A 15,561-nucleotide genomic window follows, 5' to 3' on the forward strand; every position below is an offset into this window, starting at 1 on the left:
GTCACTGTCACCAAGTGTTTGCCATTACATACTGCAATAGGAGAGTTAAGGTGACCTACTCCCTAACCTTAGCAAGCAAATACTCATTGTGGAAATTCTCATAAGAGGCATGGTAACTTCTCTCCCCAGGGGAAAAAATATATATACCTTGTGGTTATGGATCCTGACATGTGTGGTGTTAGATAATTATCTGTCTTAATATACCTGTAACTTCTGGGAAATGAGTAGGTCAATCAGGTCAAGAAGTATGTTGAGGAAGCAACATTGTTGAATGGATGAGTAAATAATTGAATCACAGAGAAACAAGAGAAGAAAAAGAAGGAGAAAGAAGATATAATACAAATATATTAATTTTTAGAGAAAAAAACAAAATATATGGTGATTAGTCTAGTTGATAGTTTTGAAAGTTAGTAAAGATGATGTACTTGGTAAGATAAACAGACAGAGTATAATGGCCATTTTTTATGGTTAATGGGCAATTTAAACTCACAGAGGTTAAGTTGGAAAATGGGAGCAATTGAAGATGTTTATCAGGATGTACTTATATAAGTAGTTTAGAAATAAACACAAACTCAGACCTATAATGCACCTTGATTCCTTTTTGGAAGACTTCAAAATATGATTGATAAGGGAAAGATTGAAATATTTAGACCATGTGCTTGTCTTCATTGCTTTCCTGTCTCTCTGTATTTGCTTGCTTTTTGTAACATTTTTAATTATATTTTATTTTTTTCCTCTAATACTTCCTTTAATTTTTAATAGTTTGTTGTTTTCTTTTGATAGAAAGATTACTTTTAGCATCATATTTTTTTAGCCCTGCAAAATTTACAAGAATTTGCTTTATCTGGAGGAAATCTTTACCCTGACCTAGAAATATTTATGATGCATAAACAAAGTTTTCAAGACATTAACAAAATTCTTTTATGGATAGGTGGTTTGTGTGCGATTAAAAAGCTCATCAGTTTACTGCTACTTTTACATCAGAACAGTTGTAACTTCTCTAACATAGTGAACTAGAGTGAATTTCACTGTGTTTTAGATGACATTCCCCACCACGGTCTCTATTTAACTTAATGTTGTTGTATAGTTCAGTTACTGTACCAAATGACTAAACATAATTCACCTTAGCTGCAACATCCTGCTGGATGTCTCTACGGCAGCTACCCATTTGTCCTTGATATTTCCAGCAAACCCCAGATCCATACTGTTTCTTTTCTTCCAATAATTATGACATTTCCTTTCAGATATTTATAGATAATAAATAATAACTTGAAACCATTTCTCTTGCCGTTAAGATGACAGGCAATTGGTAGATAGACTGCTTATCTGTTATACAAGGGCATCAATATTTCCTAACCTGGGTGTGGTGGTCCTCACCTGTAAACTGAGCATCTGTGCTGCAGTCAGGGGGATCAGAAGTTCAAGATAATTCTTGATTAAACAGTGAGTTCGCAGTCAGCCTAGGTTGAATGAAACACTGTCTTTACAAACAGACTAACAATCAAACTGTGTCTTCTTAGGAGTTTTCCTTTTAAGTTAAGAAAAAAAATGCTCATAAGCACTCCTTAAAAACTTGGCACATCTCTCCTGAGAAGAGAAATTTCATCCCTTAGTTTCCCCTCATTGGGCTTTGCTTTTGTCTCTTGTATTTTTTGTGTCTGATGGAAAGATTTTAATTTAATTTAAATGAAAATATCAATGTGAGCAATGTAATTTGGATCATTCATTATTAGTCTTTCACATGCACAGATGAAACTGAAAATGTGATAGTAAATGAAAAATTGGATGTTTTAAAGTCAAAATAATGAAAGAAAATAAAGACACAAAATAGTACGGGAAAGAACCTCTGCACTTGTGTAACAATTTCTTCTTTAGTCATTAGTCCATCCACTTAGTGACAGACACTAATGCTCACACAATGGGTCAAGTGCTCTCACAGATATCCAATGTAGTCATAATTTTGCATATTTTTCTTTTGTAAGTTTCAGATACACAGAAGGCTAAAACCTCATATATAAAATCAGTAAATCTGTTCACTTGATATACCATGAATTTTTTCCCCTGCGCTATTGTTAAGTAAAGGAACTGTTCTATTTTCAGGTTATGTAACCACCAATTAGTGTAATTTAGTCAGCTATTTGGCCATATTCTAAAACTTCTCTTGGAATTCTATCAAGTCGCATTTTAATCCTTTAAAATTTTTTTTTCGTGAATTCAAACTTGGACATCACAGTGCTCTAGATGGTGTTGGAATGTGAATTTAGCCTGAACACAGCCTGTCCAATCAGAGGCAGTCCAGAAAGAAGTCAAAACTTGTAGAGAACATTCCCAAATTGGCCCCGCTTGCATCTCCGGTGAGGAAGGAGGTCCTCTCTGGAGGCTGTGCTCACTGTGGCTCTTCTGCAGGATGCATGGTCCCAGGCTTCTTCAGCCTCCCTTCACTTGTTATCTTTGTTCTTGGTGTTTAGCACTTTGCCTCTGCAGAAGTTGCTACCTCAGCTGTCTCTCCCTGCCAGTATTTTTTTCTAGAGAAAATAATAGTTCTTCGTTGTGTAGTTCCTTATACCATTCAAATAACAACTAAAAATAGTTGATACCAGGGTTTCGAGTTAACCAAAGCTTTTTGTTTTAATGTATTAATTTACTTTTTTTTTTTGGTCTTTCTATGTAACTCTGGCTGACCTGGATTTCAGATTGGCTTTGAATTTCCAATGTTCTGCTGCCTTCACCTACCCAGTGCTGGGATTAGAGGCATGTGCGTTCAGTCCTTCTTAATCACTATCTTTAAATATTCATTTTTAAAATGAAATTGCTCTGAAAACCTATTAATATTTGTTGAAATGTAGGGCTTTTACAGAAACAATGGACAATGCTCAGACTTAGAGGAAATAAATAATACCAAAAAATTAGATATAATATTCTTCTAATAATTTTATTTCTGAATTTATAATTTTCAGATGTTTAATTCTCAAAATATAACTTTTTATTTTTGTACATATTATGGTTAGATGTGATATAATGACATAAAGTATTCTGAGGGTAATTACATACAACTAGATTTTCTAAAATCTGAAGAGACATGGAGAATAAGACCTATTCTCAAGTTTTATAGGAAAAGCAATATAGGAAAAGAAATGAAATAAATATGTTGTAGCAGAAGATGTCTGTGCTGAGACATTTATCTTGAGAACCCGCCGTCATAAAATATAATCTTTCTATAGTAGCTGTGGCTGTGGCAAAACTGTCATCTTTCCTGTAAAATCCTTGGGCTACATTAAACCTCTGTTTGCATTGTTTTTACAGTGATGAAGTGATGAGGGTTTGTGTGTGTTGTTGTTGTTGTTGTTGTTGGTCTGGCTTTTGCTACCTCAGTGGTGCATTGCTAGTTTCCTATTCATGTTACACTCACACTTTTGGAGAAAGTGATGGGCAATAGGAGAAGATGTGAATGCTGCTGACTGGATCCATTCCTCGTGCTCTCAGCTCATGCTCCCACACACTCAAATTAGATGAGGACCTTCGGTGACTTTTATCTCCTCAGGAGTCTAATACAGGGTCATCGATTACATTCCTAGCAACAGAAAGAGAAAAATGAAATTCCAATATATAATGAACTGCACTAAGGTCTACAAAGCAAAGTAATATTATTAGTAAATGTCCTTGATATTAAAGATTGACATATGAGCTCAGCATAGCACATTTTCAGTGTAGTCCACTACAATATATAATAAAATCATATGGAATTTAATGCAAATATAATGGACTATAAACATACAAATTAATTTATGCTTAGGGAGATCTAAGAGAAATCAACTACATTACTAACAAGATTCTGGTTGTAATATAATTTTGGAAGATGTTTCCATCTAGATATCACTCGACATTATTTCATACAGATGCATGGAAATTCTACAAAATACAAAATTTTAGGAGTAGGCTTGCTGTGCAAATTAGCTTCAAAATTAGCTTCTAAGAACACTCTAATACAACACATCATGTACCTGAAACTTTCATATGTAGATGTCCTGATCCTAGCTTTGCCGTAAGTTCTGGGTACTATCTTCTTGTTATTAAACAGATTGTAAAAAGATGGCTTCAGATAAATAATCTGAATTGTTTTGTTCAAGGGTTTTAAGAGTCAAAAGCATAAGGACAACAGTGTTTGGCTCAGTACTGGAATCAGAAATGTGTTGGACAGTGTTTGTTCACAGTGTTCTCATTTGACTTGTCACAGTGTTGGCTGCATTGAAGTTTTGATTTTTCTTTTTTTAGTTTTGTTGTTGTTGGTTTTTGTTTGTTTGTTTTTCGAGACAGGTCTTTTCTGTGTAGCTATCCTGCACTTGCTTTGTAGACCAGGCTGACCTCAAATTCACAGAGATCTGCCCGCCTGTGCCTCCCTCTGCTGGGATCACAGATTACAGGCGTGCACCACCATGCCAGGTTTGCACTGAACGTTTAAGTTAATGGTTTTATAGAATTGGGAAGACAATTCCATTTTTTCACTTCATTTAGTTATCAATAGTTCTGGCTTATAATATACATTTAAATATTCTTTAAGGAATTCTGGTCGAATTTCAAATCTCTCTCTCTCTCTCTCTCTCCTCCCCTTCTTCCTTCCTTCTGCTCTCTCACTCTGTGTGTGTATGTGAGAGAGAGAGGGAGCGTTTTTGTTGTAAGATAATCATTTCAATGTTATGTCATGTATAAGTTTATTAAAACAAGTTCTTCCTTCTACCTAAAATTTGTACTTCTCAATGTCCAGTTTAGTTTTTTTATATTAGTATTGTGCTGTTTACACACACACTCTCTCTCTCTCTCTCACACACACACACATATACAGAGAGAAACAGAGATAGAGACAAAGAGAGACAAAGAAGAAGCAGAGAGACAGAGAGAGAGAGAGAAATAAATTAAAAAAAACATATATATGCCCTATGTACATGACCTCTGTCCCTTTATTTATGTCAACCCATTACTCTTGCCATGCTAATAAAAGCATGCTTGTAAAAGCAGAATTTTGTTAACTTAGATTGCAAGCCATGAAATAAAAAACGATAGATGCAGTACTCTATAAATTATTTATTGATATTTTTACATAATATCAATCTTGGTAACATGTTGTAAATAGTGATCAATAATATTAATCAATAAAACGGTTAAAAAAATAAAACCTGAAATTGCCTGGTCTGTCTGGCCTTAGAAGCTGAAATAAACAAACTTCAGCTTCCTTATAGGGCTCTTTTACCATGGGAAAGAGATGGAAAAAGGGAAGAAGGGAGCTAGAAGAAGATTGAAAGCATAGATCAGGAAGGGTATCTTTTTTTTTTTTTGAAATTTTTTCTTTTTTTTTAAATTCTTTATTGATTACACTTTATTCACTTTGTATCCCCCCTGTGGTTCCCTCACTCCTCCAGTCCCAATCCCTCCCTTCCTCCACCCTCTGCATGCATGCCCCTCCCCATGAACTGATTGGTCTGCTCTTTAATTACCTCCCCCTGAGGGGGAAGCAGCATTACCAGGCCACAGAAGAAGATAAGGCAGCCACTCCTGATGAGACCTAATTGACTAGGATCAGAAGGAAGGAAAAGAAGGAAGGGTATCTTTTGGAAGAATAGATCAATGTTTACTTCATGGCCTGACAATGATGGATCCAAATGAATCCACTGTTTTCAAATCGATTTTTGCTCATGTTTTACATAGAATGCATAAAAGACACATGAAGACATTTTAACAAACAATATGTTGTTTCTCCACCCACGCTCATGTGCATGTGCGTTTGTGTGTGTGTGTGTGTGTGCATCTGTGTGTGTGCATGTGTGTTTGCCTGTCTGATCATGATTGGAGATAAAGCTATTGAATTTTTTTTTAAGTTTTGACCTTAATAATTGGAAATTCTACTAACTTTCTCATTTCATATGGAGTATCTGTTATTGGAATGTGGTTCAGAGGTAGACACATACATGTGCAAAGCTCTATGGTTAAATATTCATCATGGTAAAATGATTATTGGAGTTTTACTCATTCATTTTTCTTTTTAAATTAAGGATGTTGTTATGTAGTCCAAAGTGTCCTCAAATGGAAATGTATCCTGGCTGATTGTTAATCTATATTCTTCTGTTGGTCTCCCAAATGTTGACATTACAGGCATGTGCCACCTTGGCTAGCAAACTGAATTTAGTGTTGTTTCTCAAAGCTTTTTAATTTATATGTAAAATTGTTTTCTTTTCTTCAAATAGCTTAAAATCAAAGCTAAATGTAGACCTACATTACCCGGTATAATGACAGTAGAAAAGAAGAAATTTAAACATTGACAAAGAAGGCATTAAAAAATTAAAAAAAATAACAATTAGAAATATAAGAAGTAACTCTACCTTTGTTTAACTTACTGTTTTTCAAACTATGGATAACAGAATACATACTGCCAAAAGTTCATAACTAAGAAGGTCTATGATTAAAAATGAAGTTGACTAAACTTCTAAAATCTAGATTATAGATTGTTTTTGATGGTTTTAACTACCTGTGGTCAACAATGGTCTAAAAATATTAGATAGAATATTAAAATAAAACTGATCAAAATCTCAAAATGATACAACTTCAAGCAGTGTGATGCTATAATGTGCCCCACCAAATATCTCAGCGGTAGACAAGTCCTTGTCTGTAAGTCATGCCTTATACACTATACAGCAAGTCAGCTGTCTCCATGTTACAGTGACTGTTCAGAAAATCTTTATGGTATTTGAAGATTTCCCTGAAAATCTCACATCAGTGAAGGATGATGGATTAGCATTTTTTTCAAGATATGATAGACTGTATTCACATAACTTTTAGTATGACGAGTAGATAACTCTATTACAAAATTATTTATTGTTAATCTGTTATGGTATGGCTTGTGCCTTAAACTTCATGTGTAAGTATATGTATGTATGTATATATTTATATATATACATATATATATATGAGAAAAATAGAGTATACATAAGGGTTGATACTTTTAAGGCATCTTTACGAGTCTGGAAGTCTATCTTCCAAGGATACAAGAAGAACAGTGAATTTATAGCAACATACAGTATAGTTTATGTGGAAATATTACTTCTTTGAAAAATAAAAGAAATCTGAAAAGTTACATGTTATAAAATACTTTTCGATTAATATGATCATCTTTAAATACCACTGTTATTCCTATGACCAACAATAACAAATAATGTTTCTGTATCTATATGCTGTTATTATTTCCCACTACCAGATGCAATTTTTTTCTGTTAGAGTGAATAGTCTCACTTAAAGAATTTCTTACATACTTCTTAAAAAATATTTGCTGATGGAATGAATCTAAATGGACAACGTGTTAGTGAATTGAATAAATATTTGCTAAACACACTTCACATGTGAAGAACAGTGAACTAGGGAAAGAAGACAGGCAAATTCAATGGGAGCTATGCTCTCAAAGTATGTTCATTTATCAACATAATTTTGTCAATCCAGATATAGCATATACAACGATATGAAAGTTGAATATATATGTCTGTAACTTGTGTATTGCTATTTTTTTAGAAGTTACGTCATACTTTAATCTGTAACCAGTGACAAGAAAAGAGAGATGGGATTTTGTGGTACGTTACACAGCCAGCCAATCATGTCATTAAAGAATGTGTATCATCAGAAAAAGAAGATAAGTACAAGCGCAGTGCCTTTTGCCTCTGGGAAGCTTGTCCACCTGGTTCCCATGTCCTTGTCCAGGGCCCACTGCTAGGCCATATGGTCCCTCCTAGAAAATATACAACAAGCAAATATGGCTCTTACTGAGGTCTTGAATTCAGCACTGATTGCTAGCTATTAGATACATAACATTCTTCATTCATTCTATGTTATATTTGGGAAAGGTCAATTTCTGAACATTGATTCCTTTAAAGTGCTGTTATCAGAATGCTTTCAAGATGGGAAAAATCATTGAACATCAAAGATAATATAATGCAATACCAAAATATGCCTCCTAGACCACCAAAAAGGTGATATAGACAGTTTAATTGAAATCATTAGAAATGAAGTCTTTAAAACAAGCCTCAGGCAACCCTTTCTATCTCACACAGCAGTGCATCATACAAGCTTAAGCATTTTCGTTGATGTATTGCTCTAATACATTTAAGCAAGTGCACACAGAGAGCACATCAGTGCAATGCATCATTGCTGAGGGCAGCTGTATGGTGTCCACAGCAGCCCATGGCTCAAATAGCTTACCACTTCAGCTCTCTGGTCAGCGTGTATGGATCCCCTGATACAAGTGGTGGACAGATGTGAAGACAGGGGAATCACAATTTCTAGGGTGAACACAAAGATTTCAATTCTATTGTCTGTCATCAAATGTTAAGTAAAAGTCCAGAGAGAACTATAGAATCATCTGTGGTTATCCTGGCAGCATGGTGAGATAATTCAGCATGTGATATTCTTCTTAGTAATCCGTACTTCTCTTCAGATTTGTCAGAGTAATCTTGGGTGAAGCCAATATTTGGATTCCTCTCCAGGGTAGAAATTAGAGAGCCAGGGTGAGATGTTACAGTTTGATACTCCCATTATGCATGTATCTAACCTCTTCAGTTCACAGTTAATTTGATTTTGCCGGCATAAAAAAGGAACCTTGGGAGATGAGTTTTATTAGAGATATGCTGAACCATTCAGTTTTCAAACTTGCAATCTGGAGAAAATTGAAAATCCTTGAAGACTGAAGCTTTTGGTGCATATCCAAATTTCACTTCACATCATTTTTTTTTTCTTTACAAAAACCAGTATGTTAAGCAGTTTGAGGGACATCCTCTTGCAATGTTGTGCACATTTATGTGGGTGTGAGATGCATACCAGTTTACTCTATTTCTCTTTCTCAGGTAACACAAAGACAGCTCTTTTTACTACCATTTTTAAGTGCACATGGCTTTTCATTTCATATTTATTTTTATTTATTGCTAGTGAAAAAGAATATGAACATGAGTAATTGTTTTCATTAAAAGGAATATTTTACCTGTAGATTAAGTCCTTAGACTGACTGTGCTAGAAAAACTGTTGGGAGTCCTCACATATGCAGCAATACAAATGAAAAAAAAAAAAAAAAAAAAACTCCAACACGGCACAGTGAGAAAGAGTTTGATCCAAGGGTCATTCTCTGCAGCTCATGTTGCTGCTCTCATGCTATTCACCTTGTGTTTTTAATATATTTTATTGTTTATTACAGTTTATTCACTTTGTATCCTAGCTGTAGCTCCACCCTCTTTCCCTCCCAAACCTGCCCCATGCCCCTTTCCCAGTCCACTGATAGAAGAGGACCTCCTCCCCTTCCATCTGACCCTAGCCTATCAGGTCTCATCAGGACTGTCTTTCATAGTCTTCCTCTGTGGCCTCATCAGGCTGCTCCCTGGTCGGGGGAGGTGATCAAAGAGTCAGCCACTGAGTTCAGAGACAACCTCTACTCCCCTTATTAGGGAGCCTATTTGGAGACTGAGTTGCCATGGGCTACCTCTGTGCAGGGGGTTCAGGTTATCTCCATGAATTGTCCTTGGTTGGACTATCAGTCTCAGAAAATACTCCTAGGCCCAGATTTTTTTGGTTCTGTTGTTAGTCTTGTGGAGCTCCAGACCCTTCCAGGTCTTTCTAGCTCCCCCTAATTTCATAAAAGTCCCTGAGCTTTGCCCAAAGTTTGGCTGTGAGCCTCAGCATCTGCTTTAATATCCTGCTGGGTAGAGTGTTTGAGAGGCCCTCGGTGGTTAGCTCCAGAGCTAAACAGAGAAGTCTCAATAGAAGAAATTCGAATGACAGAAAAACACTTAAAGGAATGCTCAACATCATTATCTGGGAAATGCAAATCAAAAGGACCCTGAGATTTTACCTTATATCCATCAGAATGGCTCAGATCAAGAACTCAAGTGACAACACATGCTGGAAAGGTGGTGGAGCAACCCTCCTCCATTGCTGGTGGGAATGTAAACTTGTACAACCACTTTGGAAATCAATTTGGTGCTTTCTCAGACAATTAGGAACAGTGCTACCTCAAGATCCATCTACACCACTTCATCTTGCTTTTTAGACAGGCTCTCTCTTGTCTGGCCTGGAACTCATCAGGTAGACTAGACTGTGAGACTAGCAATCCCCAGAAACCTACCTGTGTCACTCCCCTAGCACTGGAGTTACAAACATTCATGTTCAGTTGTTATTATTTTTAATGTTGGCTTCACAGATCAAATTCAGCCTCTTGTGTTTTTATGACAATCTCTTTAATAACTGAATTATTTCTATGGCCTCTAAGACACATGCTCTTTATATGTTGCTATGAGTTGATTTTATAATGCAATTCTCAAGCCATCAGATTAACAGCACAATCTCTTGCCATCAAATTCCTAATGATAGTGACTCTCTCATTGAAAATACAGTGCCCTAAAAATGATTATTTTTTATTTGTCTTTTCATACTGTATTCTGGCTAGATCACTGAAACTTATTGTGGAAAGCACTGTAATGGTACGTGCCAGCTTCCTTCAAGAAATGTTGGAAAAGATTTTTTTAGGGAGATTAATGCTTATGATTCATCTTGTCCTCATGAAAAACTATCCTTGGTGTGTGTAATTAAATTGTAGTACCAGTGAAAAATTCACTCATAATTTTAAAAGAATGAAGCAAGCACTGCCCTCATTGATTTTTGTAGTTCATACAGTGTCATTCCACACAGTGATGAAATACTGACAGGCCCATTCTGGTACAGATCTTGTGCATGAAGTCACAGCTGCTGAGAGCTCAAGAGTGCAGCATCCATGTCATGTTCATTGGACATCATTCCACAGTTCCCTCTCTGATCCTTACATCCTTTCCATGTCCCCTCCACTTTTCCTCCGAGCCTTGGAAAGATCTCTATCACTCTTCATCATTCACTTCTAATGAGAAGTACTTCATTCCTGTTTACTTGTTAGTAATATAGAGCAAATATAAGATCTTTAATTCTGAGCCTCCACAATATCCAAACCAACCCCAGGCTAAACAATGAATATTATAAATATTTAGTATTTCATAAACTAGTATAAAATTTGCCACTATTACTCAGATTTGTGGATGATACACTTTCTAGCCAAGTCCTTGTTTTGAGACTCTGGAATACACACATTTGCTGAACATTAGTCTTGTCACAATCCTACATTGATCACGCATCTGTCATTCTGATCAAATGTTTGTTTCCCGTTGCCCACTTTAGGGCTGCGCCCTTCAAAGACCAAAACTGCATATGTTTTATCATTACATCTTTCTTACTTTGTTCTGCCTCTGACACAAAGCACAGGAAGTGCTCTTGTCTCCTCACCGTCTTCAGACAATTTTCAAAGTTATAGAACACTATTTTAAATTTTCCTTAAATATATTTTATAGTGCCCAAGTTGTTGTTATTAAGACAGAGATAAAAAAATTTATAATTCTCATATGAGCATAAATCAGTTGCTATGTTGAACAGAAAAGATAAAGTAAAGTTATCTGGATTAATGGCACATTAATGACAGAGATATTTATAAGAAAATAAAATTCTCAGTACTTTAAGCCTCCTTCTAGTGTCCAAAAAGTTTTGTCTACTAAAAATATTAATACTCTTGAGGATAAAAACTTGGCTTCCCCCCTCAAACCTGTTAATGTGTCAGTTTGTCAAGACTATTCATTTGTTAGGAATCATTTGCTGTGATTTAATGTGACATAATGCAATATTTTGTTTTTATTAGCCGTGTGACTTTGAAGAAATTAGTTAAACTTTAGCTTTTGAACTATTTATGAAAATGGAGATACAGAACTTTCATTGTAAATGGTTCATTAATTAGTGATAATGGCTAAAATGCTTACTGTTATTGAAATAATCAGTAGTGGATGTTATTGCTATCATTTACTTGAGGATTATTTGTAATTATTCCCAAAGACATGATCTAAACAAGTCTATATTAATGAAAGAACACACTAAGAAGCATGTTTGTTAAGACAGAAGGAGACAGATAAGACATGAAAGATTTTTACTTTCAAAATTAAAACTTCCCCTTAGCCAGCATGCACCATGAAGGGTCATGTTAGCACATCGTCCTAAGTACTTCTCTCTGATGCTGGCACACATTTTAAGCATCTGTATGGCTGCTATGGGCATCCACCCTTTAGGACCTGAGACTTAGAGGTTGTGTTAAGGCTCAAATTTCTACACAGCTCATCCAGGCCTCCAGTTTTCTGTCTTCCTTTGAATCAACTAGAGATCCCACAGATGTTCCCGGGACCTGCTGGAATCCAAGTGTTACTGAGGATAACTGTGGATGGTTATTTGTTTCTCAAGTGTGTTCACTCAGGAAGAAGGAAAGAAATTTACTAGATGAAAGTCCACTGAACAGATTATGAATTGAGATTATGAAGGTTGTAAGCTGTGTTTCCTGAACCTGCAGTTGTAGGAGCCACTCCGTTTTACTCTCCACAAGATCCACAAAGCTTAGTTTGAGCCTTCAGATTCTTCATGACTGATCACCCTTCTCTGTGCTGATTGCCTTGTGAGGCTTTCACCAAGGTGATCACTCTGTTTAGCTTCATACAGTGACAACCCTGTAACTCCCTTAGAGACTTATTGTTATTTTGATTTTTTTAAAACATAGATTCTGGAAATTTACTTACTGGAAAATTTTATTGAGCATTTATTCCCATCCTATCCCCAATATAGACATTCTGATTTGAGATTTAAAACTAAACCTGGTTATAATAGAGTCCTTGCCACTTGATTTCCTAAAATTTGTAAAAATATCATGAGTATGTAGCATACTTTAGATCTTCAGGCTCATGGCTCTCCTGCATCCAAGATGACAACACTACAGAAAATGCCTTTGTATAAAAAGAATTCTGTCTACGGTCCCTAGCAGGACTCTGAGTCTTTGTCTGTCTTAAAATAGGTATGCAATAATAGTGCTATGGAAGGAGAATCTTGCTACATGTTACAACTGCTTCTTTGGTTGTTTTACCACAGTCTGGAGGATTCAACTTCAGTCAAATAATTTAAGTGGTTGTTGTGACATGTCAATGAAGCTGCAAATCTCAGGGTAGCTTTCTGTCACTCAGTCATGCAGTGAACCAAACTCTGATATGCTTAAGCCACCAGAGATTCTGAAACTCATCTAAGATATTTTTGAAACATCCTCAAATACATAAACAAAATAATATATTCAAATGAGAAGATGAGAGTGGTTTGGTAAATGGACTATATTAGTAAGACATTTTCCTAAATAATGTCTCCATTATCAGTTAACTGAGTGTCATTAACAACAACTTAGATACAAATGCTATGGAAACACCCTCCATTTTATAGGGACACAAAGCCTTGTATATTTTATTTTACCTGTATATCTTGGCCTTGTAGTTTTCTTAATATTCTTTTTTCACACCACATGCTACTCATTTGCAAAAAGTTTTCCCCAGAGGCAAAGTTGTTTTCACCTTTTTAAAGGATTGATTTTTCTTTTTAATTATGTGCTGGTGTGCACATGAGTAAGTGTGTAATTTTGTGCATATAAGTGTGTTTGTGCATTTTAGTGTAGGTGCCTCACAGGCCAGAGTCATTGGATGTCTCTGGAACTTGAGTTACCGGTGTATGTGAACCACTCAATGTCTATACTGGGAACTGAGTCCAGGCCCTATGGAAGAGCAGTCTTAATGACTGAGTCACCTGTTTATATCCTCTTTCCTTTTCATAATCCTGGCTAACTACAGGTGTCCAAAATAAAAAAAAAAAATGGAGATATTCTTCAGTAAAGGTATTGGAAGTTTTGTTTAGAGTTATGTTTTTTTTCCCTTAGTAAACCAAACAATCAGAAGTGTATGTGAAGAAGCAGGATGACTTAGTAGCATCAGGTACTTGAAAGAACAGATTTATTAAATGAGACCTCAAGACTTTGCTTTGAGGCTTCTGTTCTCTTGCTTACAATCCATCATGATGGTATAGTTTGAACATAAAATTATAGTGCTATTTAGCATGAAGAGCTAAAGCTTATATTTGAATCATATTTCATGCTGGCTGACTGTTGCAAAAATTCTGCCAATATACTTACAGAAGGTATTTCACCAGCAGTGAACTAAGGGGCTTATTTTACTAGCCTTGCCTGGACTGAAGCTGTCAACTTAATTGATTTCTTAAGATCTTGAAGGACAAGTAAACTCACAATGTTTAATCTAGTTTTCATATGGCCTGAACACTGATCAGAGATGTTCTCAGTTCACCAGTTGGTATGATTACTCTTCTGATTCATAGGAAAGTGAATAGTAAGTCATTGGGTCGACTCTCTCTCATCATCACCCACTAAAGTTTTGGCTGGTTCCTATGAAAGTTAATGCAGCTGTCTATTCTTGGAGTCACTATTATGGAAAGTTAAGACGTGGGATTCAGAGACTGGGGGACTGAAATCAGTATAAGAAGAGCTTACTTGCTTTTTAAGGGACTTGTTTTATTTTAATAAATGTTTTTTAAGTTTATATATCCACATTTCTTGAATTTAAAATTAGATTCTACTGTTCTTACTTTGTTAAACTTCCTTATTTATTAAATGAGGAACTCAATTTTATCACCATGTCTGTGTGGCACAGTTCCACAGACAGGCACTATAGATTTGGCATGTTCTACTCAGGGTACTGAATACTGACTCATGTGGTAAAATATTTGATTGTAAACACAGAGGTATGAGTTTCATCCCGATTATCACACCTTTAAAGAAAAAATATTCTGACATGGTGACTCAAGTTTGTAATCCCACAATTGGAGAAACTAACTCTTGAGGCTCACAGAACCATCCATAACTGCCCTCTTTGAGAATAGGCCAGTGAAAGACCCTGTCTTAACAAAACAAGCAAGTAAAATGCAGACAGAACCAGAGGTTTCATATCCAAGATTGACCCCTGATCTATATATGAGTGTACATACATGTGCACAGAGGTGCATGTACACCCATGCCACCAGCACCACCCTCAAACAAATACACATAGATATGTGCATGGACACACAAAAACATGTCTCTCAGAAGGAAAATGAGGCTGCAGAGCCTGTCGTGTCCCAGCACGTTGCCACAAGGAATAGATGACGCAAAGTGCACAGAACCATGTCTGACTGAACACTGTTTTCCATCGTTGTCTTTTGGATAGAAATGGTTTTCTTAATGACCATTAGACCTTAGAAACTAATAGTGCATTGTGGTTCTAAATTTAATGACATCTAATGACTCCATGAAAACTCATTTACTGCCACTTGTTTTAACAAATATGTCAGGTAGGATTCATGAATCCTAGAAAAATAGTATATTGTGGTTCTGTGTAAGCATACAAAAAATAGGAAGAATACATTATATTAAAGTTGTTTTATGTAATGTCAATATTTTGATAATCATAGACTTTTCTTATTCAAATTTTTAAATATCACATTGAAATGTCTGAATTTTCATTATGCTTGATATATTTAATGTAAGTATCTTACCCTTGACACATCTCAACCCTGTCCTGAATCTAATTTGTCATCTACTCCCTGTGTAATCTGTATAAGATATTT

General features: G+C 35.7%; 1 protein-coding gene and 1 long non-coding RNA gene across 43 annotated transcripts in view; one reads left to right on the forward strand and one right to left on the reverse strand.

Annotated features, from left to right (window-relative positions):
* Window positions 1-15,561, forward strand: part of Nrxn1 (neurexin 1) — a 1,167,492-nt gene that overhangs the window by 458,845 nt on the left and 693,086 nt on the right. The gene's annotated exons all lie outside the window — the stretch shown is intronic.
* LOC132657086 (uncharacterized) overlaps window positions 3,023-15,561 on the reverse strand; it is a 37,040-nt gene continuing 24,501 nt past the window's right edge. The window contains exon 3 of the long non-coding RNA XR_009594924.1: window positions 3,023-3,571. This is a non-coding gene — a long non-coding RNA (uncharacterized LOC132657086). The remainder of the gene's footprint in view (window positions 3,572-15,561) is intronic.

Source organism: Meriones unguiculatus, chromosome 1, assembly GCF_030254825.1.
Source record: "Meriones unguiculatus strain TT.TT164.6M chromosome 1, Bangor_MerUng_6.1, whole genome shotgun sequence".
NCBI lineage: Eukaryota > Metazoa > Chordata > Mammalia > Rodentia > Muridae > Meriones > Meriones unguiculatus.